The sequence below is a fragment of the Bombina bombina genome, chromosome 4 (assembly GCF_027579735.1).
Source record: "Bombina bombina isolate aBomBom1 chromosome 4, aBomBom1.pri, whole genome shotgun sequence".
Classification (NCBI taxonomy): Eukaryota; Metazoa; Chordata; class Amphibia; order Anura; family Bombinatoridae; genus Bombina; species Bombina bombina.
In genome coordinates this window covers 703,850,493-703,869,581 of record NC_069502.1, presented here as the reverse complement: position 1 = coordinate 703,869,581, position 19,089 = coordinate 703,850,493, and the positions used below count along the sequence as shown (strand labels likewise).

At 40.6% G+C, this 19,089-nt stretch overlaps 1 protein-coding gene across 3 annotated transcripts in view; it reads right to left on the bottom strand.

The window, feature by feature from the left end:
* MAP3K5 (mitogen-activated protein kinase kinase kinase 5) overlaps nt 1–19,089 on the bottom strand; it is a 690,524-nt gene that overhangs the window by 29,628 nt on the left and 641,807 nt on the right. The gene's annotated exons all lie outside the window — the stretch shown is intronic.

Below are 19,089 nucleotides of genomic sequence, written 5' to 3'. Positions count from 1 at the left end.
ACTTATTGTGAGTATACTTTAAGTCAGCTGATGCAGAGAGCAGTGTCAGCTGCAAATGTGGGTCTGTGAATGTTCCTTAGACTTGTTGTGAGTATACTTTAAGTCAGCTGATGCAGAGAGCAGTGTCAGCTGCAAATGTGGGTCTGTGAATGTTCCTTAGACTTGTTGTGAGTATACTTTAAGTCAGCTGATGCAGAGAGCAGTGTCATCTGCAAATGTGGGTCTGTGAATGTTCCTTAGACTTGTTGTGAGTATACTTTAAGTCAGCTGATGCAGAGAGCAGTGTCAGCTGCAAATGTGGGTCTGTGAATGTTCCTTAGACTTATTGTGAGTATACTTTAAGTCAGCTGATGCAGAGAGCAGTGTCAGCTGCAAATGTGGGTCTGTGAATGTTCCTTAGACTTGTTGTGAGTATACTTTAAGTCAGCTGGGGGAAAGATAAATTAGTGTTATATTGGTCTGCAAAAAAAGTTAAGGGAGGGTGCTAGGGGTCATACAGGCCAAAAAGAAAATAAAAAACAAGAAAAAAACACAGAGAAAGATCACAAATTAAAGAGATAAGAGAGGTATCCATTGAGGAAAATAAAACCATTTAACAAGCAAGATAAATGGCCCATCAGTGTGCTCCAGTATGCATTTAAAATACAGAATACAAATAATAGCAAATACATATTACAACATACACATTATTAGAAAACAGGGGTGAAATATAATAAGATGACTATCTTCCTGTAACTACCTGATGCAGAGAGCAGTGTCAGCTGCAAATGTGGGTCTGTGAATGTTCCTTAGACTTGTTGTGAGTATACTTTAAGTCAGCTGATGCAGAGAGCAGTGTCAGCTGCAAATGTGGGTCTGTGAATGTTCCTTAGACTTGTTGTGAGTATACTTTAAGTCAGCTGATGCAGAGAGCAGTGTCAGCTGCAAATGTGGGTCTGTGAATGTTCCTTAGACTTGTTGTGAGTATACTTTAAGTCAGCTGATGCAGAGAGCAGTGTCAGCTGCAAATGTGGGTCTGTGAATGTTCCTTAGACTTGTTGTGAGTATACTTTAAGTCAGCTGATGCAGAGAGCAGTGTCAGCTGCAAATGTGGGTCTGTGAATGTTCCTTAGACTTGTTGTGAGTATACTTTAAGTCAGCTGATGCAGAGAGTTTATGTAAGAACTTACCTGATAAATTCATTTCTTTCATATTAGCAAGAGTCCATGAGCTAGTGACGTATGGGATATACATTCCTACCAGGAGGGGCAAAGTTTCCCAAACCTCAAAATGCCTATAAATACACCCCTCACCACACCCACAAATCAGTTTAACGAATAGCCAAGAAGAGGGGTGATAAGAAAAAAGTACGAAAGCATATAAAATAAGGAATTGGAATAATTGTGCTTTATACAAAAAAATCATAACCACCTCAAAAAAGGGTGGGCCTCATGGACTCTTGCTAATATGAAAGAAATTAATTTATCAGGTAAGTTCTTACATAAATTATGTTTTCTTTCATGTAATTAGCAAGAGTCCATGAGCTAGTGACGTATGGGATAATGAATACCCAAGATGTGGATCTTCCACGCAAGAGTCACTAGAGAGGGAGGGATAAAATAAAGACAGCCAATTCCGCTGAAAAATAATCCACACCCCAAAACAAAGTTTAAATCTTATAATGAAAAAAACTGAAATTATAAGCAGACGAATCAAACTGAAACAGCTGCCTGAAGTACTTTTCTACCAAAAACTGCTTCAGAAGAAGAAAACACATCAAAATGGTAGAATTTAGTAAAAGTATGCAAAGAAGACCAAGTTGCTGCTTTGCAAATCTGATCAACCGAAGCTTCATTCCTAAATGCCCAGGAAGTAGAGACTGACCTAGTCGAATGAGCTGTAATCCTTTGAGGCGGAGTTCTACCCGACTCGACATAAGCATGATGAATCAAGGATTTTAACCAAGATGCCAAAGAAATGGCAGAAGCTTTTTGACCTTTCCTAGAACCAGAAAAGATAACAAATAGACTAGAAGTCTTTCGGAAATCTTTAGTAGCTTCAACATAATATTTCAAAGCTCTAACTACATCCAAAGAATGCAACGATCTTTCCTTAGAGTTCTTAGGATTAGGACATAATGAAGGAACCACAATTTCTCTACTAATGTTTTTAGAATTCACAACCTTAGGTAAAAATTTAAATGAAGTTCGCAAAACCGCCTTATCCTAATGAAAAATCAGAAAAGGAGACTCACAAGAAAGAGCAGATAATTCAGAAACTCTTCTAGCAGAAGAGATGGCCAAAAGAAACAAAACTTTCCAAGAAAGTAATTTAATATCCAGCGAATGCATAGGTTCAAACGGAGGAGCTTGAAGAGCCCCCAGAACCAAATTCAAACTCCAAGGAGGAGAAATTGACTTAATGACAGGTTTTATACGAACCAAAGCCTGTACAAAACAATGAATATCAGGAAGATTAGCAATCTTTCTGTGAAAAAGAACAGAAAGAGCAGAGGTTTGTCCTTTCAAGGAACTTGCAGACAAACCTTTATCCAAACCATCCTGAAGAAACTGTAAAATTCTAGGAATTCTAAAAGAATGCCAAGAAAAATGATGAGAAGAACACCAAGAAATGTAAGTCTTCCAGACTCTATAATATATCTTCCTAGACACAGATTTACGAGCCTGTAACATAGTATTAATTACGGAGTCAGAGAAACCTCTATGACTGAGAATCAAGCGTTCAATCTCCATACCTTCAAATTTAAGGATTTGAGATCCTGATGGAAAAAAGGACCTTGCGATAGAAAGTCTGGTCTTAACGGAAGAGTCCACGGTTGGCAAGTAGCCATCCGAACAAGATCCGCATACCAAAACCTGTGAGGCCATGCTGGAGCCACCAGCAGAACAAACGAACGCTCCTTTAGAATCTTGGAAATCACTCTTGGAAGAAGAACTAGAGGCGGAAAGATATAGGCAGGATGATACTTCCAAGGAAGTGACAATGCATCCACTGCTTCCGCCTGAGGATCCCTGGATCTGGACAGATACCTGGGAAGCTTCTTGTTTAGATGAGAAGCCATCAGATCTATTTCTGGAAGTCCCCACATTTGAACAATCTGAAGAAATACCTCTGGGTGAAGAGACCATTCGCCCGGATGTAATGTTTGGCGACTGAGATAATCCGCTTCCCAATTGTCTATACCTGGGATATGAACCGCAGAAATTAGACAGGAGCTGGATTCCGCCCATACAAGTATTCGAGATACTTCTTTCATAGCCAGAGGACTGTGAGTCCCTCCTTGATGATTGACATATGCCACGGTTGTGACATTGTCTGTCTGAAAACAAATGAACGATTCTCTCTTTAGAAGAGGCCACGACTGAAGAGCTCTGAAAATCGCACGGAGTTCCAAAATGTTGATTGGTAATCTCGCCTCCTGAGATTCCCAAACCCCTTGTGCTGTCAGAGACCCCATACAGCTCCCCAACCTGTCAGACTTGCATCTGTTGAGATCACAGTCCAGGTCGGAAGAACAAAAGAAGCCCCCTGAAATAAACGATGATGGTCGGTCCACCACGTTAGAGAGTGTCGTACAATCGGTTTTAAAGATATTAATTGTGATATCTTTGTATAATCCTTGCACCACTGGTTCAGCATACAGAGCTGAAGAGGTCGCATGTGAAAACGAGCAAAGGGGATCGCGTCCGATGCAGCAGTCATAAGACCTAAAATTTCCATGCATAAGGCTACCGAAGGGAATGATTGAGACTGAAGGTTTCGACAAGCTGAAACCAATTTTAGACGTCTCTTGTCCGTCAGTGACAGAATCATGGACACTGAATCTATCTGGAAACCTAAAAAGGTTACCCTTGTCTGAGGAATCAACAAACTCTTTGGTAAATTGATCCTCCAACCATGTTCTTGAAGAAACGATACAAGTCGATTCGTATGAGATTCTGCTAAATGTGAAGACTGAGCAAGTACCAAGATATCGTCCAAATAAGGAAATACCACAATACCCTGTTCTCTGATTACAGGTAGAAGGGCACCGAGAACCTTTGTAAAAATCCTTGGAGCTGTTGCTAGGCCAAACGGCAGAGCCACAAACTGGTAATGCTTGTCTAGAAAAGAGAATCTCAGAAACTGATAGTGATCTGGATGAATCGGAATATGCAGATATGCATCTTGTAAATCTATTGTGGACATATAATGCCCTTGCTGAACAAAAGGCAGAATAGTCCTTATAGTTACCATTTTGAATGTTGGTATCCTTACATAACGATTCAATATTTTTAAATCCAGAACTGGTCTGAAGGAATTCTCCTTCTTTGGTACAATGAAGAGATTTGAGTAAAACCCCAGCCCCTGTTCCAAAACTGGAACTGGCACAATTACTCCAGCCAACTCTAGATCTGAAACACATTTCAGAAATGCTTGAGCCTTCACTGGATTTATTGGGATACGGGAAAGAAAAAATCTTCTTGCAGGAGGCCTTATCTTGAAGCCTATTCTGTACCCTTGTGAAACAATATTCTGAATCCAAAGATTGTGAATCGAATTGATCCAAATTTCTTTGAAAAAACGTAATCTGCCCCCTACCAGCTGGGCTGGAATGAGGGCCGCACCTTCATGTGGACTTGGGAGCTGGCTTTGGCTTCCTAAAAGGCTTGGATTTATTCCAGACTGGAGATGGTTTCCAAACTGATACTGCTCCTGTAGGGGAAGGATCAGGTTTTTGTTCCTTATTGTGACGAAAGGAACGAATACGATTAGCAGACCTAAATTTACCTTTAGATTTTTTATCCTGTGGTAAAAAAGTTCCTTTCCCCCCAGTAACAGTTGAAATAATAGAATCCAACTGTGAACCAAACAATTTATTACCTTGGAAAGAAAGGGAAAGCAAAGTTGACTTAGAAGACATATCAGCATTCCAAGTTTTAAGCCATAAAGCTCTTCTAGCTAAAATAGCTAAAGACATATACCTGACATCAACCCTAATGATATCAAAGATGGCATCACAAATAAAGTTATTAGCATGTTGAAGAAGATTAACAATGCTATGAGTATTATGATCTGTTACTTGTTGTGCTAAAGCTTCCAACCAGAAAGTAGAAGCTGCAGCAACATCCGCCAAAGATATAGCAGGTCTAAGAAAATTACCTGAACATAAGTAAGCTTTTCTTAGAAAGGATTCAATTTTCCTATCTAAAGGATCCTTAAAGGAAGTACTATCTGCCGTAGGAATAGTAGTACGTTTAGCAAGAGTGGAGATAGCCCCATCAACCTTAGGGATTTTGTCCCAAAACTCTAATCTGTCAGATGGCACAGGATATAATTGCTTAAACCGTTTAGAAGGAGTAAATGAATTACCCAAATTATTCCATTCCCTAGAAATTACTTCAGAAATAGCATCAGGGACGGGAAAAACCTCTGGAATAACTACAGGAGGTTTAAAAACTGTATTCAAACGTTTAGATTTAGTATCAAGAGGACCAGATTCCTCTATTTCTAATGCAATTAAGACTTCTTTAAGTAAAGAACGAATAAATTCCATTTTAAATAAATATGAAGATTTATCAGTATCAACCTCTGAAACAGAATCCTCTGAACCAGAAAAATCATTATCAGAATCAGAATGATGATGTTCATTTAAAAATTCATCTGAAAAATGAGAAGTTTTAAAAGACTTTTTACGTTTACTAGAAGGAGGAATAACAGACATAGCCTTCTTAATAGATTTAGAAACAAAATCTCTTATATTAACAGGAACACCCTGAATATTAGATGTTGATGGAACAGCAACAGGTAATGGAACATTACTAAAGGAAATATTATCTGCATTAACAAGTTTGTCATGACATTCATTACAAACAACAGCCGGAGGAACAGTTACCATAAGTTTACAACAAATACACTTATCTTTGGTAGATCCAGCATCAGGCAGCAATTTTCCAGAAGTATCTTCTGATTCAGGGTCAATCTGAGACATCTTGCAATATGTAATAGAAAAAAACATAATTTATGCTTACCTGATAAATTTATTTCTCTTGTAGTGTATCCAGTCCACGGATCATCCATTACTTATGGAATATATTCTCCTTCCCAACAGGAAGTTGCAAGAGTCCACCCACAGCAAAGCTGCTATATACCTCCTCCCCTAACTGCCATATTCAGTCATTCGACCGAAACATGCAGAGAAAGGAAAAACCATAGGGTGCAGTGGTGACTGCAGTTCAAATGAAAAAATTACCTGCCTTAAAGTGACAGGGCGGGCCGTGGACTGGATACACTACAAGAGAAATAAATTTATCAGGTAAGCATAAATTATGTTTTCTCTTGTTAAGTGTATCCAGTCCACGGATCATCCATTACTTATGGAATACCAATACCAAAGCTAAAGTACACGGATGATGGGAGGGACAAGGCAGGTACTTAAATGGAAGTTACCACTGCCTGTAAAAAAACCCTTTCTCCCAAAAATAGCCTCCGAAGAAGCAAGGTATCAAATTTGTTAAATTTGAAAAAGTATGAAGCGCAGACCAAGACTCCGTCTTGTAAATCTGTTCAACAGAAGCCACATTTAAAAAAGGCCCAAGTGAAAACCACAGCTCTAGTAGAATGAGCTGCAATCTCTTCAGGAGGCTGCTGTCCAGCAGTCTCATAAGCTAAATGAATTATGCTTTTTAACAAAAAGACAGAGAGGCTGCTGAAGTCTTTTGACCTCTCCTCTGTCCAGAATAGACAACAAACAAGGTGAACGTTTGATGAAAACTGTAGTAACTTGTAAGAAAAACTTTAAAGCACAAACCACGTCCAATATTGTGTAATAGACGTTCCTTCTTTGAGGAAGGATTAGGATACAAGCATGGAACAACTATCTCTTTAGTGATGTTCTTGTTAGATACCACCTTAGGAAAAAACCCAGGTTGGTACGCAGGACTACCTTATCCGTACGAAGGACCAGATAAGGAGAATCACATTGTAATACAGATAACTTGGAGACTCTACGAGTCGAGGAAATAGCTACCCAAAAGGAACTTTCCAAGATAAAGATTGATATCTATGGAACAAAAAAGGTTCAAACGGAACTTCTTGAAGAGCCTTAAGAACCAGGTTTAAGCTCCATGGTGGAGCAACAGTTTTAAACACAGGCTTGGATCTAACCAAAGCCTGACCAAATGCCTGAACGTCTAGAATACCTGCCAGACGCTGGTGCAAAAAAAAATAGACAGAGTAAAAATCTGTCCCTTTTAAGGAATTAGCTGACAACCCTTTTCTCAAAAACATCTTGGAGAAAAGATAATATCCTGGGAATCCAGGCTTTACTCCATGAGTAACCCTTGGATTCATAACAATCAGATATTTACACCATATCTATGTTCAATTTTCCTAGAGACAGGCTTTCATGTCTGTATTTAAGGTATCAATGACTGACTTGGAGAAGCCATGCTTTGATAACATCAAGCGTTCAGTCTCCAGGCAGTCCAACTCAGATTGATTCTATTTAGATGGTTGAAAGGACCCTGAGGTAGAGGGACCTGTCTCAGAAGCAGAGACAGTGATGGAAAGGATGACATGTCCACCAGATCTGCATACCAGGTCCTGCGTGGCTACGCAGGCGCTGTCAAAAACACCAAAGCCCTCTCCTGCTTGGTCTTGACCTCCGGAGGAAATCCCACTCCCCCGGAAGAAAAGTCTGACGACTTAGAAAATCCACCTCCCAGTTCTCAACACCTGGGATATGGATAGCTGATAGACAAGAGTGAGTCTCTGTCCAGTGAATTATTGTAAGACTTCTAACATCACTAGGGAACTTCTGTTCCCCCTTGATGGCTGATGTAAGCCACAGTCGTGTATATTGTCCGACTGAGTATGATGTACCTCAGAGTTGCTAACTGAGGCCAAGTCTGAAGAGCATGGAATATCACTCCCAGAATAGTTATTAGTGGGGTCTCCTCCTAAGTCCACTATCCCTGAGCCTTCAGGGAGTTCCAGACTGCATCCCAACCTAAAAGGCTGGCATCCATTGTAACAATTGTCCCATCTGACCTGCGGAAGGTCATACCCTTGGACAGATGGACCCGAGATAGTCACCAGAGAAGAGAATCTCTGGTCTCTTGGTCCAGGATCAACAGGGGGACAAATCTGTGTAATCCCCGTTCCTCTGACTGAGCATGCATAGTTGCAGCGGTCTGAAATGTAGACGTGCAAACGGTACTATGTCCCTTGCCGCTACCTATTAAGCCGATTTCATTCATGTACTGAGCCACCGAAGGGCGCGGATGGAATGAAAAACACTGCAGAAATTTAGAAACTTTGACAACCTGGACTCCGTCAGGTAAATTTTCATTTCTACAGAATCTATCAGAGTCCCTAGGAGGGAAACCCTTGAGATTGGGGATAGAGAACTCTTTCCTTGTTCACTTTCCACCCATGTGATCTCAGAAATGCCAGTACTACGTCCGTATGAGACTTGGCAATTTGGATGTTTGAAGCCTGTATCAGGATGTCGTCTAACTAAGGGGCCACTTCTATGCCCCGCGGCCTAAGGACCGCCAAAGCGACCCCAGAACCTCCATAAAGATTCTTGGGGCTGTAGATATCCCAAAGGAAAGAGCTACAAACTGGTAATGCCTGTCTAGAAAGGCAAACCTGAAAAACGAAGGTGATCTTTATGCATCACAATGTGAGGATAAGCATCCTTCAAATCCATTGTAGTCCTCTATTGACTCTCCTGGATCATAGTTAAGATGGTACGAATAGTTTCCATCTTAAATGACGGAATTCTGAGGAATTTGTTTAAGATCTTTAGATCCAAAATAGGTCTGAAGGTTCCCTCACCTTGGGAACCACAAACAGAATTGAGTAAAAACTCTGTCCCTGTTCCTCTCTTGGAACTGGATGGATCTCGTACACAATGTAAGAATGCCTCCTTCTTTATCTGGTTTGCAGATAATTGTGAAGGCGAAATCTCCCCTTTTTTTGGGGGGGGGGGAATCTTTGAAATCCAGAAGATATCTCTGGGATATAAATTCCAATGCCTAGGTATCCTGGGCATCTCTTGCCCACGCCCGGGCGAAGAATGAAAGTCTGCCCCCTATAGGATCCGTTACCGGATAGGGGTCCGTTCCTTCATGCTGCCTTAGAGGCAGCAGCAGGCTCCTTGGCCTGCTTATCTTTGTTCCAGGTCCAATTGTCTCCAGCCCGCCTTGGACTGAGCAAAAATTCCCTCTTGTTTTGCCTTAGAGGAAGTGGATGCCACACCTGCCCTGAAGTTTTAAAAGGCACGAAAATTAGACCTTTTTTGGCCCTTGATTCCTATCCTGAGGAAGGGCATGACCTTTTCCTCCAGTGATATAAGCAATAATCTCCTTCAAACCAGGCCCGAATAGGGTCTGCCCCTTGAAGGGAAGTTAAGTAGCTTATTTATTAAAGTCACGACAGCTGACCATGATATAAGCCATAGCGCCCTCCGTGCCAGTATAGTAAAAAACAGAATTCTTAGCCGTTAGTCTAGTCAAATGAACAAAGGCATCAGAAAACAAAGGAATTGGCTAGCATAAGCTTGTCAAATATATTCATCCAATGGAGTCGCTAACTGTAAAGCCTCATCAAGAGACTCAACCCAGAACGCCGCAGCAGCAGTGACAGAAGCAATGTATGCAAGGGGCTGCAGGATAAAACCCTGTTGAATAAACATTTTTTATCCATTGGATCTAAAAAGCACAACTGTCCTCGCCAGAGGTAGTGGTACGCTTAGCTAGAGTAGAAACTCTTCTCTCCACCTTAGGAACTGTCTGCCAGAAGTCCCGTGGTGGTAACTATTAGAAAACATTCTTCTAAAAAATAGGAGGGGAAGAGAACGGCACACCTGGTCTATCCCATTCCTTATTAAAAAATTTTTTTTAGTAAACCTCTTTAGGTATTGGAAAAACATCAGTACACACCGGCACTGCATATTATTTATCCAGTCTACACAATTTCTCTGGCCCTGCGATTGTACACATTCATTCAGAGCAGCCAAAGCCTCCCTGAGCAACAAGTGGAGGTTCTCAAGCATAAATTTTAAATGTAGAAATATCAGAATCAGGTTAAATCATCTTCCCTGAGTAAAAAAAAAATAAAAAAATCACCCACAGACTAAGCATATTGTGAGGTAGTATCATACATGGTTCTTAAAGCGTCTGTATGCTCTGTATCTACCCCCAGAGCTATCTGCTTTCCTTTAATTTCAGGTAGTCTGACTAATACTGCTGCCAGAGTATTATTCACCACCTTTGCCATGTCTTGTAAAATAAACGCTATGGACGCCCTTGATGTACTTGGCGCCATTTGAGCGTGAGTCCCTGAAGCGGGAGTCGAAGGGTCTGACACGTGGGGAGAGTTAATCGGCATAACTTTCCCCTCGACAGAATCCCCTGGTAAAATAAACGCTATGGATGCCCTTGATGTACTTGGCGCCATTTGAGCGGGAGTCCCTAAAGCGGGAGTCAAAAGGTCTGACACGTGGGGAGAGTTAGTCGGCATAACTACCCCCACGACAGAATCCTCTGGTGATAATGTTTTTAAAGACAAAAAATGATCTTTATTGTTTAACATGAAATCAGTACATCTGGTACACATTCTAAGATGGGGTTCCACCATGGCCTTAAAACATAATGAACACAGAGCTTCCTCTATGTCAGACATGTTAGAACAGACTAATAATGAGACTAATAAGCTTGGAAAACACTTTAAATCAAGTTAACAAGCAAATATATAAAACGTTACTGTGCCTTTAAGAGAAACAAATTTTGTAAAAATTTGAAAAACAGTGAAAAAAGGCAGTAAAACAAACGAAATTTTTACAGTACATGTAATAAGGTAACAGAGCATTGCACCCACTTGCAAATGGATGATTAACCCCTTAATGCAAAAAACAGATAAAAAAAACGACATAGACGTTTTTTAAAAACAGACACAACAAAACTGCCACAGCAGAGCTGTGGATTACCTTCCCTAAAAACGATTTTGGAAGTCTTTTTAGCCCTTTAGAAATGTCCTGTAGTATTCATGGGACTGCTGAGGGAATCTGGATAATTCATTTTGTAATTTTAACTGCGCAAAAAAGCGCTAAATTAGGCCCCTCCCACTCATATTACAACAGTGGGAAGCTTCAGTTAACTGTTTCTATGTAAAATTTAAGCCAGCCACGTGGAAAAAACTTAGGCCCCAATAAGTTTTATCACCAAACATATGTTAAAAAACGATTAAACATGCCAGCAAACGTTTTAAAACACATTTTTACAAGAGTATGTATCTCTATTAATAAGCCTGATACCAGTCGCTTTTACTGCATTTAAGGCTATACCAACAGTACAGTGTTATCACCAATGTACGTTAAAAAAACGATTAAACATGCCAGCAAACGTTTTAAAACACATTTTTATAAGAGTATGTATCTCGCTATCGCTGCATTTAAGGCTTTACTTACATTACTTCGGTATCAGCAGTATTTTCTTAGTCAATTCCATTCCTAGAAAAATATTTTACTGCACATACCTTATCTGCAGGAAAACCTGCACGCCATTCCCCCTCTGAAGTACCTCACTCCTCAGAATGTGTGAGAACAGCAAATGGATCTCAGTTACGTCTGCTAAGATCATAGAAAAACGCAGGCAGATTCTTCTTCCAAATACTGCCTGAGATAAACAGCACACTCCGGTGCCATTTAAAAATAACAAACTATTGATTGAAGAATAAACTAAGTATAAATCACCACAGACTCTCACAACCTCCTATCTATGTTGAGGCTTGCAAGAGAATGACTGAATATGGCAGTTAGGGGAGGAGCTATATAGCAGCTTTGCTGTGGGTGGACTCTTGCAACTTCCTGTTGGGAAGGAGAATATATTCCATAAGTAATGGATGATCCGTGGACTGGATACACTTAACAAGAGAAACAACATATAAAGCAAAATTGATCAAATTCCTTAAATGACAGTTTCAGGAATGGGAAAAAATGCCAATGAACAAGCTTCTAGCAAGCAGAAGCAAATAAACAATGAGACTTAAATAATGTGCAGACAATAATGACGCCCTCATTATTTGGCGCCTAAATGCTTTAAGCGCCAAAAATGACGCCATATCCGGTGACGCCAACATTTTTGGCGCAAAAACGTCAAAAAAATTACACATCTTCCTGCGACAAGTATGACGCCGGAAATGACAAAGAAATTTTTTTTGCGCCAAAAAAGTCCGCGCCAAGAATGACTCAATAAAATGAAGCATTTTCAGCCCCCGCGAGCCTAACAGCCCACAGGAAAAAAAGTCAAATTTTAAGGTAAGAAAAATTGATTATTCAAATGCATTATCCCAAATAATGAAACTGACTGTCTGAAATAAGGAATGTTGAACATCCTGAATCAAGGCAAATAAATGTTTAAACACATATATTTAGAACTTTATATAAAAGTGCCCAACCATAGCTTAGAGTGTCACAAAAATAAGACTTACTTACCCCAGGACACTCATCTACATGTAGTAGAAAGCCAAACCAGTACTGAAACGAGAATCAGTAGAGGTAATGGTATATATAAGAGTATATTGTCGATCTGAAAAGGGAGGTAAGAGATGAATCTCTACGACCGATAACAGAGAACCTATGAAATAGACCCCGTAGAAGGAGATCATTGAATTCAAATAGGCAATACTCTCTTCACATCCCTCTGACATTCACTGCACACTGAGTGGAAAACCGGGCTCCAGCATGCTGCGAAGCGCATATCAACGAAGAATCTAGCACAAACTTACTTCACCACCTCCATGGGAGGCAAAGTTTGTAAAACTGATTTGTGGGTGTGGTGAGGGGTGTATTTATAGGCATTTTGAGGTTTGGGAAACTTTGCCCCTCCTGGTAGGAATGTATATCCCATACGTCACTAGCTCATGGACTCTTGCTAATTACATGAAAGAAATATGGTTGAATGTCCTAATTTACAGAATGTTCTACAAAGAGACTCATTTAAAAATGGACAATAGCATAAGTCTACTATTAGTTTCGACAATTAGTGTAGTTATTCATGTTTATAATAATAAATGCATCCAAACAGGCTTCTGGGTGCATGACAAAATTGGGGAAAAATTGAGACTGTTGAAGAGTACAGCCCTGATAATTCTGGTATTATTATGCAACAATATTCACAGGAACACCCAAAAATTATTGTTCTCATTCATGCCGTTTGACATTACAGAGTTCAGATTAAATATCCATTTTGCTTCCTTCTTTAACAAAGCCTGTTCCATCTGGTCGTAGTGATTCTAATCCCCAACATCTAAAAGTGCCAGTTTTTCCATTGTGGTGTCTAGCAACACTGGTGATCTGTTTACCATTTTCAACATCTTTTGCGGCATTACTAATGTTGCTAAGGTGTTCAGTCATTCTTTTGCCCATTAATCTTGTAGTCATACCTACATATAATAAATTGCAACTGCAGGTCAGACAGTATATTACATTGGGGTTTTTACAAGAAATATGATTCTGAATGGTCCACTTCCTATGGAACCTATCCACCATTGTTTTCTTTTTAACCATATCTATACATACTTTGCAGTTACCGCAGGCTATTGAGCCTTTATATAATGGGGGCTTTTTTGCATTTATATCGAAATGACGGACTGTTAATTGGTCACTCAGATTGCCAGCTCGTCTATAGGTAAACAATGGTTTTGTGGGGAGTATGGAGTTTAGTTGTTCATCCTATTGTAGGATGTGCAAATGTTTCAATAACACATTGGATACTTGATTGCTTTGGCTACAGTATGTTGAAATTAATCTTAAAGGATTGGAATTTTCATCTGTTTGTTTGGGTCTCAAAAGTTCCTGTCTATTTTTGTTTAAAGCTCTCTGATAGACTCTTTTTAGAGACTTTTTTAATAACCTCGTAATAGTAACCTATTAAACCTATTAAAAAGAGCCTATCAGAGTTCCCAATATGGCACTCGTCTTGTCAGTTTAATACAAATTGAGAAAGGCTGCTGCTCGGCCGAAACGCGTTTGTGTGATAGTGTGAATGTGTTGATTTTAAAATTATATTGTTACTCTACCTTAGTAGTTGTTAGTTTGCAGCAGATTAGGAACATAGTTTTTGACCATCCCTGTCACCTGAAGCCGGAGTATCCAGTTACCGGCCAGGAATACAGGGGGGTGGTTGGAGCTGTGTTTTCTTTTTCTGTGTGCTGCATTATTTGTTTTTGTGGAGCCAAACAGATATATTAGAATTACTTCATGGTTGTAATGTTTATTACAATTTTAATAGTGGTTAATAAAATAACGTTTTTAAGTAAATTACTTTATTCTCAATAGTTGAATACCTTTCAACAATATTACAGTACTAATTGGAATGAGTGCTATTTAACCCCTTCTTGTCCCATTCCCCCTTTCCTCTTTTTTTTTTACCTAAACAGAAGGCACCACCACTTGAAGAACCCTTATCCCAGAAAAAAACGCAGCCAAGACCAGTTACCAATCTTGCCTTACAATGCTGATCCACAAAAGCTTCATTCTTTAAAACCCAAGAAGCAGATACAGCCCTAAAGAAAAGAGCGGTCATTCTCTCAAGAGGCTGCTATCCAACAGTCTCATAACTAAAAATCCTTAGTAACCTGTAGACTGAGATTAAGAACACGCACAACATCCAAGTTGTGCCACTAACGTTCCGTATGATAAAAAGGATTGGGACATAGACAAGGAACAACAAACCTCTATGAAGAAACACCTTATCTGAAAGAAAGATAAGATAAAGCAAAACACACTGCCAAGCTGAGAATTCTAAGACTCTCAGAGCAGAGGAAAGTCTTCCGAGATAACACTAAATATCTATGGAAAGTACAGCAAAACCTTAACCCCTTAACGACCGAGGACGTGCAGGGTACGTCCTCAAAAAAAAGGCAGTTAATGCCTGAGAACGTACCCTGCACGTCCTCGGTTTGGAAAGCAGCTGGAAGCGATCCTGCTCGCTTCCAGCTGCTTTCCGGTTATTGCAGTGATGCCTCGATATGGAGGCATCCTGCAATAACTTTTTTAAGCCATCCGGTGCAGAGAGAGCCACTCTGTGGCCCTCTCTGCACCGGAGATCGGTGGCTCCCTGCGTTGGTGGGTGGGAGCCGGACCGGGAGGCGGGTGGCGGCCATCGATGGCCCTGGTTATGTGCAGGGGGGGCGGGATCGTGGGCGGGGATGAGCGGGGGCGAGCACGGACACGCGCGCGTGCACGGGAGGGCGTGGGCGGGCGCATGCACGGGGAGGGAGCGGGTGGGAACCGCTACACTACAGAAAATGTGTTAATAAAAAATGTTTAAATGCCTTAATATTTTTTAAAAAAAAAAAGATCAGCAAGGTGGTGGGGGTTTGTCTGTGTGGGGGGGAAGCTACACTACAGAAAAAAGCCAAATAAAAATAAAAAAAGCACATTTTTTTTGCAAACTGGGTACTGGCAGACAGCTGCCAGTACCCAAGATGGCCCCCAATGAGGCAGAGGGGATGGTCAGAGAGCGGTTTTGGGGGGGATCAGGGAGGTTGGGGGCTAAGGGGGGGATCCTACACCCTAGCATATGTAAATATGCTAAAAAAAAAAATTTTTTTTTAAAAAAAAACCCTTTTATTTTAGTACTGGCAGACTTTCTGCCAGTACTTAAGATGGCGGGGACAATTGTGGGGTGGGGGAGGGAAGGGAGCTGTTTGGGAGGGATCAGGGGGTGGGATGTGTCAGGTGGGAGGCTGATCTCTACACTAAAGCTAAAATTAACCCTGCAAGCTCCCTACAAACTCCCTAATTAACCCCTTCACTGCTAGCCATAATACACGTGTGAGGCGCAGCAGGATTTAGCGGCCTTCTAATTACCAGAAAGCAACGCCAAAGTCATATATGTCTGCTATTTCTGAACAAAGGGGATCCCAGACAAGTATTTACAACCATTTGTGCCATAATTGCACAAGCTGTTTGTAAATTATTTCAGTGAGAAACCTAAAATTGTGAAAAATTTAACTTTTTTTTCAATTTGATCGCATTTGGCGGTGAAATGGTGGCATGAAATATACCAAAATGTGCCTAGATCAATACTTGGGGTTGTCTACTATACTACACTAAAGCTAAAATTAACCCTACAAGCTCCCTAAAAGCTCCCTAATTAACCCCTTCACTGCTGGGCATAATACACTTGTGGTGCGCAGTGGCATTTAGCGGCCTTCTAATTACCAAAAAGCAACGCCAAAGCCATATATGTCTGCTATTTCTGAACAAAGGGGATCCCAGAGAAGAATTTACAACCATTTATGCCATAATTGCACAAGTTGTTTGTAAATAATTTCAGTGAGAAACCAAAAGTTTGTGAAAAAAATTGTGAAAAAGTGAACGATTTTTTGTATTTGATCGCATTTGGCGGTGAAATGGTGGTATGAAATATACCAAAATTGTCCTAGATCAATACTTTGGGATGTCTACTAAAAAAAAATATATACATGTCAAGGGATATTCAGGGATTCCTGAAAGATATTAGTGTTCTAATGTAACTAGCGCTAATTTTGGAAAAAAGTGGTTTGGAAATAGCAAAGTGCTACTTGTATTTATGGCCCTATAACTTGCAAAAAAAGCAAAGAACATGTAAACATTGGGTATTTCTAAACTCAGGACAAAATTTTGAAACTATTTAGCATGGGTGTTTTTAGGTGGTTGTAGATATGTAACAGATTTTGGGGGTCAAAGTTAGAAAAAGTGTGTTTTTTTCAATTTTTCCTCATATTTTATATTTTTTTTTATAGTAAATTATAAGATATGATGAAAATAATGGTATCTTTAGAAAGTCCATTTAGTGGCGAGAAAAACGGTATATAATATGTGTGGGTACAGTAAATGAGTAAGAAAAAAATTACAGCTAAACACAAACACTGCAAAAATGTAAAAATAGCCTTGGTCCCAAACGGACAGAAAATGGAAAAGTGCTGTGGTCATTAAGGGGTTAAAAACAAGGTAAAGAACAAAGTTAAGGCTCCAAGGGGGAGCAACAGTGTTAAGGACAGGCTTGAGTCTGACCAGGCCTGACAAGGATTGCACAGCTGGCACGACCGCCAGACACTTATGTAGCAAACTAGACAATGCAGAAAACTGACCCTTCAGGGTACTGACAGACCCTTTCCAGACATCCTAGAGACAGGCAAAATTCTAGGAATCCCGACTCCACTCCAAGAGAACCCCTTGGCTTCACACCAATAAGGATAAGGACGCCATAGACTATGGCAATCCCCTTGACTGACTGACTCAGAACCCCCACGCTTAAACAAAACCAAGCGTTCAACACCAAGCAAGCAGGCAGCATCTGAGAAACTAGATTTAGATGAAGAAGGGACCCTGACTCAGAAGGTCCTCCCTCAAGTACAGTCACCAAAGTGGAGAGACGACATTATCAGGTGGTCTGCATACCAGATCCTGCGAGGCCACGCAGAGGCTGTTAGAATCTCTGCCACTCTCTCCTGTTGAATACGAGCAATGACTCGTGGAAGGAGAACAAACAGAGTAAACAGGCATGACAGACTATAATCCAAGAAAAAAACGCCAGAACATCTATCAGGGCGGTCAGTGGATAACTTGACAGTGAACCGCACCTTGGAAACTAGGCGTTCTGCCGAAAACGCCCTCAGAACCCAACTCTGGACCCCCCATTTGAGGGTTTACCTAGAGAATACCTCCAGAAGAAGAATCCTCTCCTCGGGAGGAAATATCTGTCTATTCAGAAGTCTGACTCTCAAATGCCTGGAGAGAGGATGACAGACAGCAATGTTGAGTTTCCGCCCACTGAACAATCCATGCCACCATCTATACAGCAAAGGAAAACTTAGATCCTCCCAGTTGTTTGAAATAAACCATTGAGGTGACATTCCCCGACTGGAACCAAACTAAGAAACGACTGAAGCCAAGAGGCCAAGCTATCAGAGCATTGAAGATCGCTCTCTACTTCAGATATTAAAGAGAGGAGCAGACACTTCCAAATCCATAATCTTAATGAGACCCAGACCGTATACCAGCCCAACTGGTTGGCATCCGTGGTCACATTACCCCGGAATATCTCCATAGATATTCCTTAAAATTACTCCGGTAGAGAGACTCTTGTCGACTGATCTATATCTATATTTTGAGACAGATCCGATGCTCTCTCCTTTAATGGAAATTAGCAAAAAAAAAGAAATGGGAATAATTAGACCAATTCTCTCCTAAATCGAATCACTGAAAAGTGAAGGAGATTCAGTTGCAGTTAGATCCGAACTCCCAACCTACTTGTTGTAAAGAGTTAAGCCTGGCAACAAAACTTGCTGTTGGCTAGACAATAGCCTGCAGAGAGAGGAAAAGGGAATAAATCCTAGATATCCGACCTCTGTTAGAAAACCTTCTAAATACAGAGTCATAAAAATCCATCCCTCAATTCCCAAGAGAAAGAAGATTGGACAAAATCTCTTGAAAAAGGAGATAGCACGAAGGAAGGACGACACGTGAACTATATATAGTCCAGAAAGCACCCTTGAGGGGCTGGAACTCTCACTCCCCGCGAGGAACGTCCTGAATCCTGTTCAAGGAATGTTTCTCATCGTACCTGAATTTCAGAAATCGTAAATTGGATTCCAAACTCTACTAAGAAAGAAAAGGATAACTTTCCCTTAGACCTTTAGACTTACTCCAGAAAAATCCTTAAGTCAGGGATTGTTCTGTCAAAACAAGTCCAAAGAAGGACTAATACTTGAAAGGAAAACGCCAGAAGCATGATCTTGGAGGAAAAAAAAGGAACCTGCAACTGCAGCACTATAAGGCCTAGGCTGTACCACTAAGCCACAGGCAGGCTTCCCAGCTGACCAAAACATTAGCCATAACGCCCCCCGGCTAGCACAGCAAGCTTAATAATACAAGTAATTGCTCTAAATGAACAATGAAACCTCTCGCTTCTTATCTATTGAACTGTAAGGAGCAAGTACCCTCTAAAGGGATTCAAGATCTCTGCGCCATAGTAGTGAGGCCCCTCTCTACCTTAGGCACCGTGCATTTTAATGGAGACCACGACAGAAAGATCCTTGAAAAGACGTAAG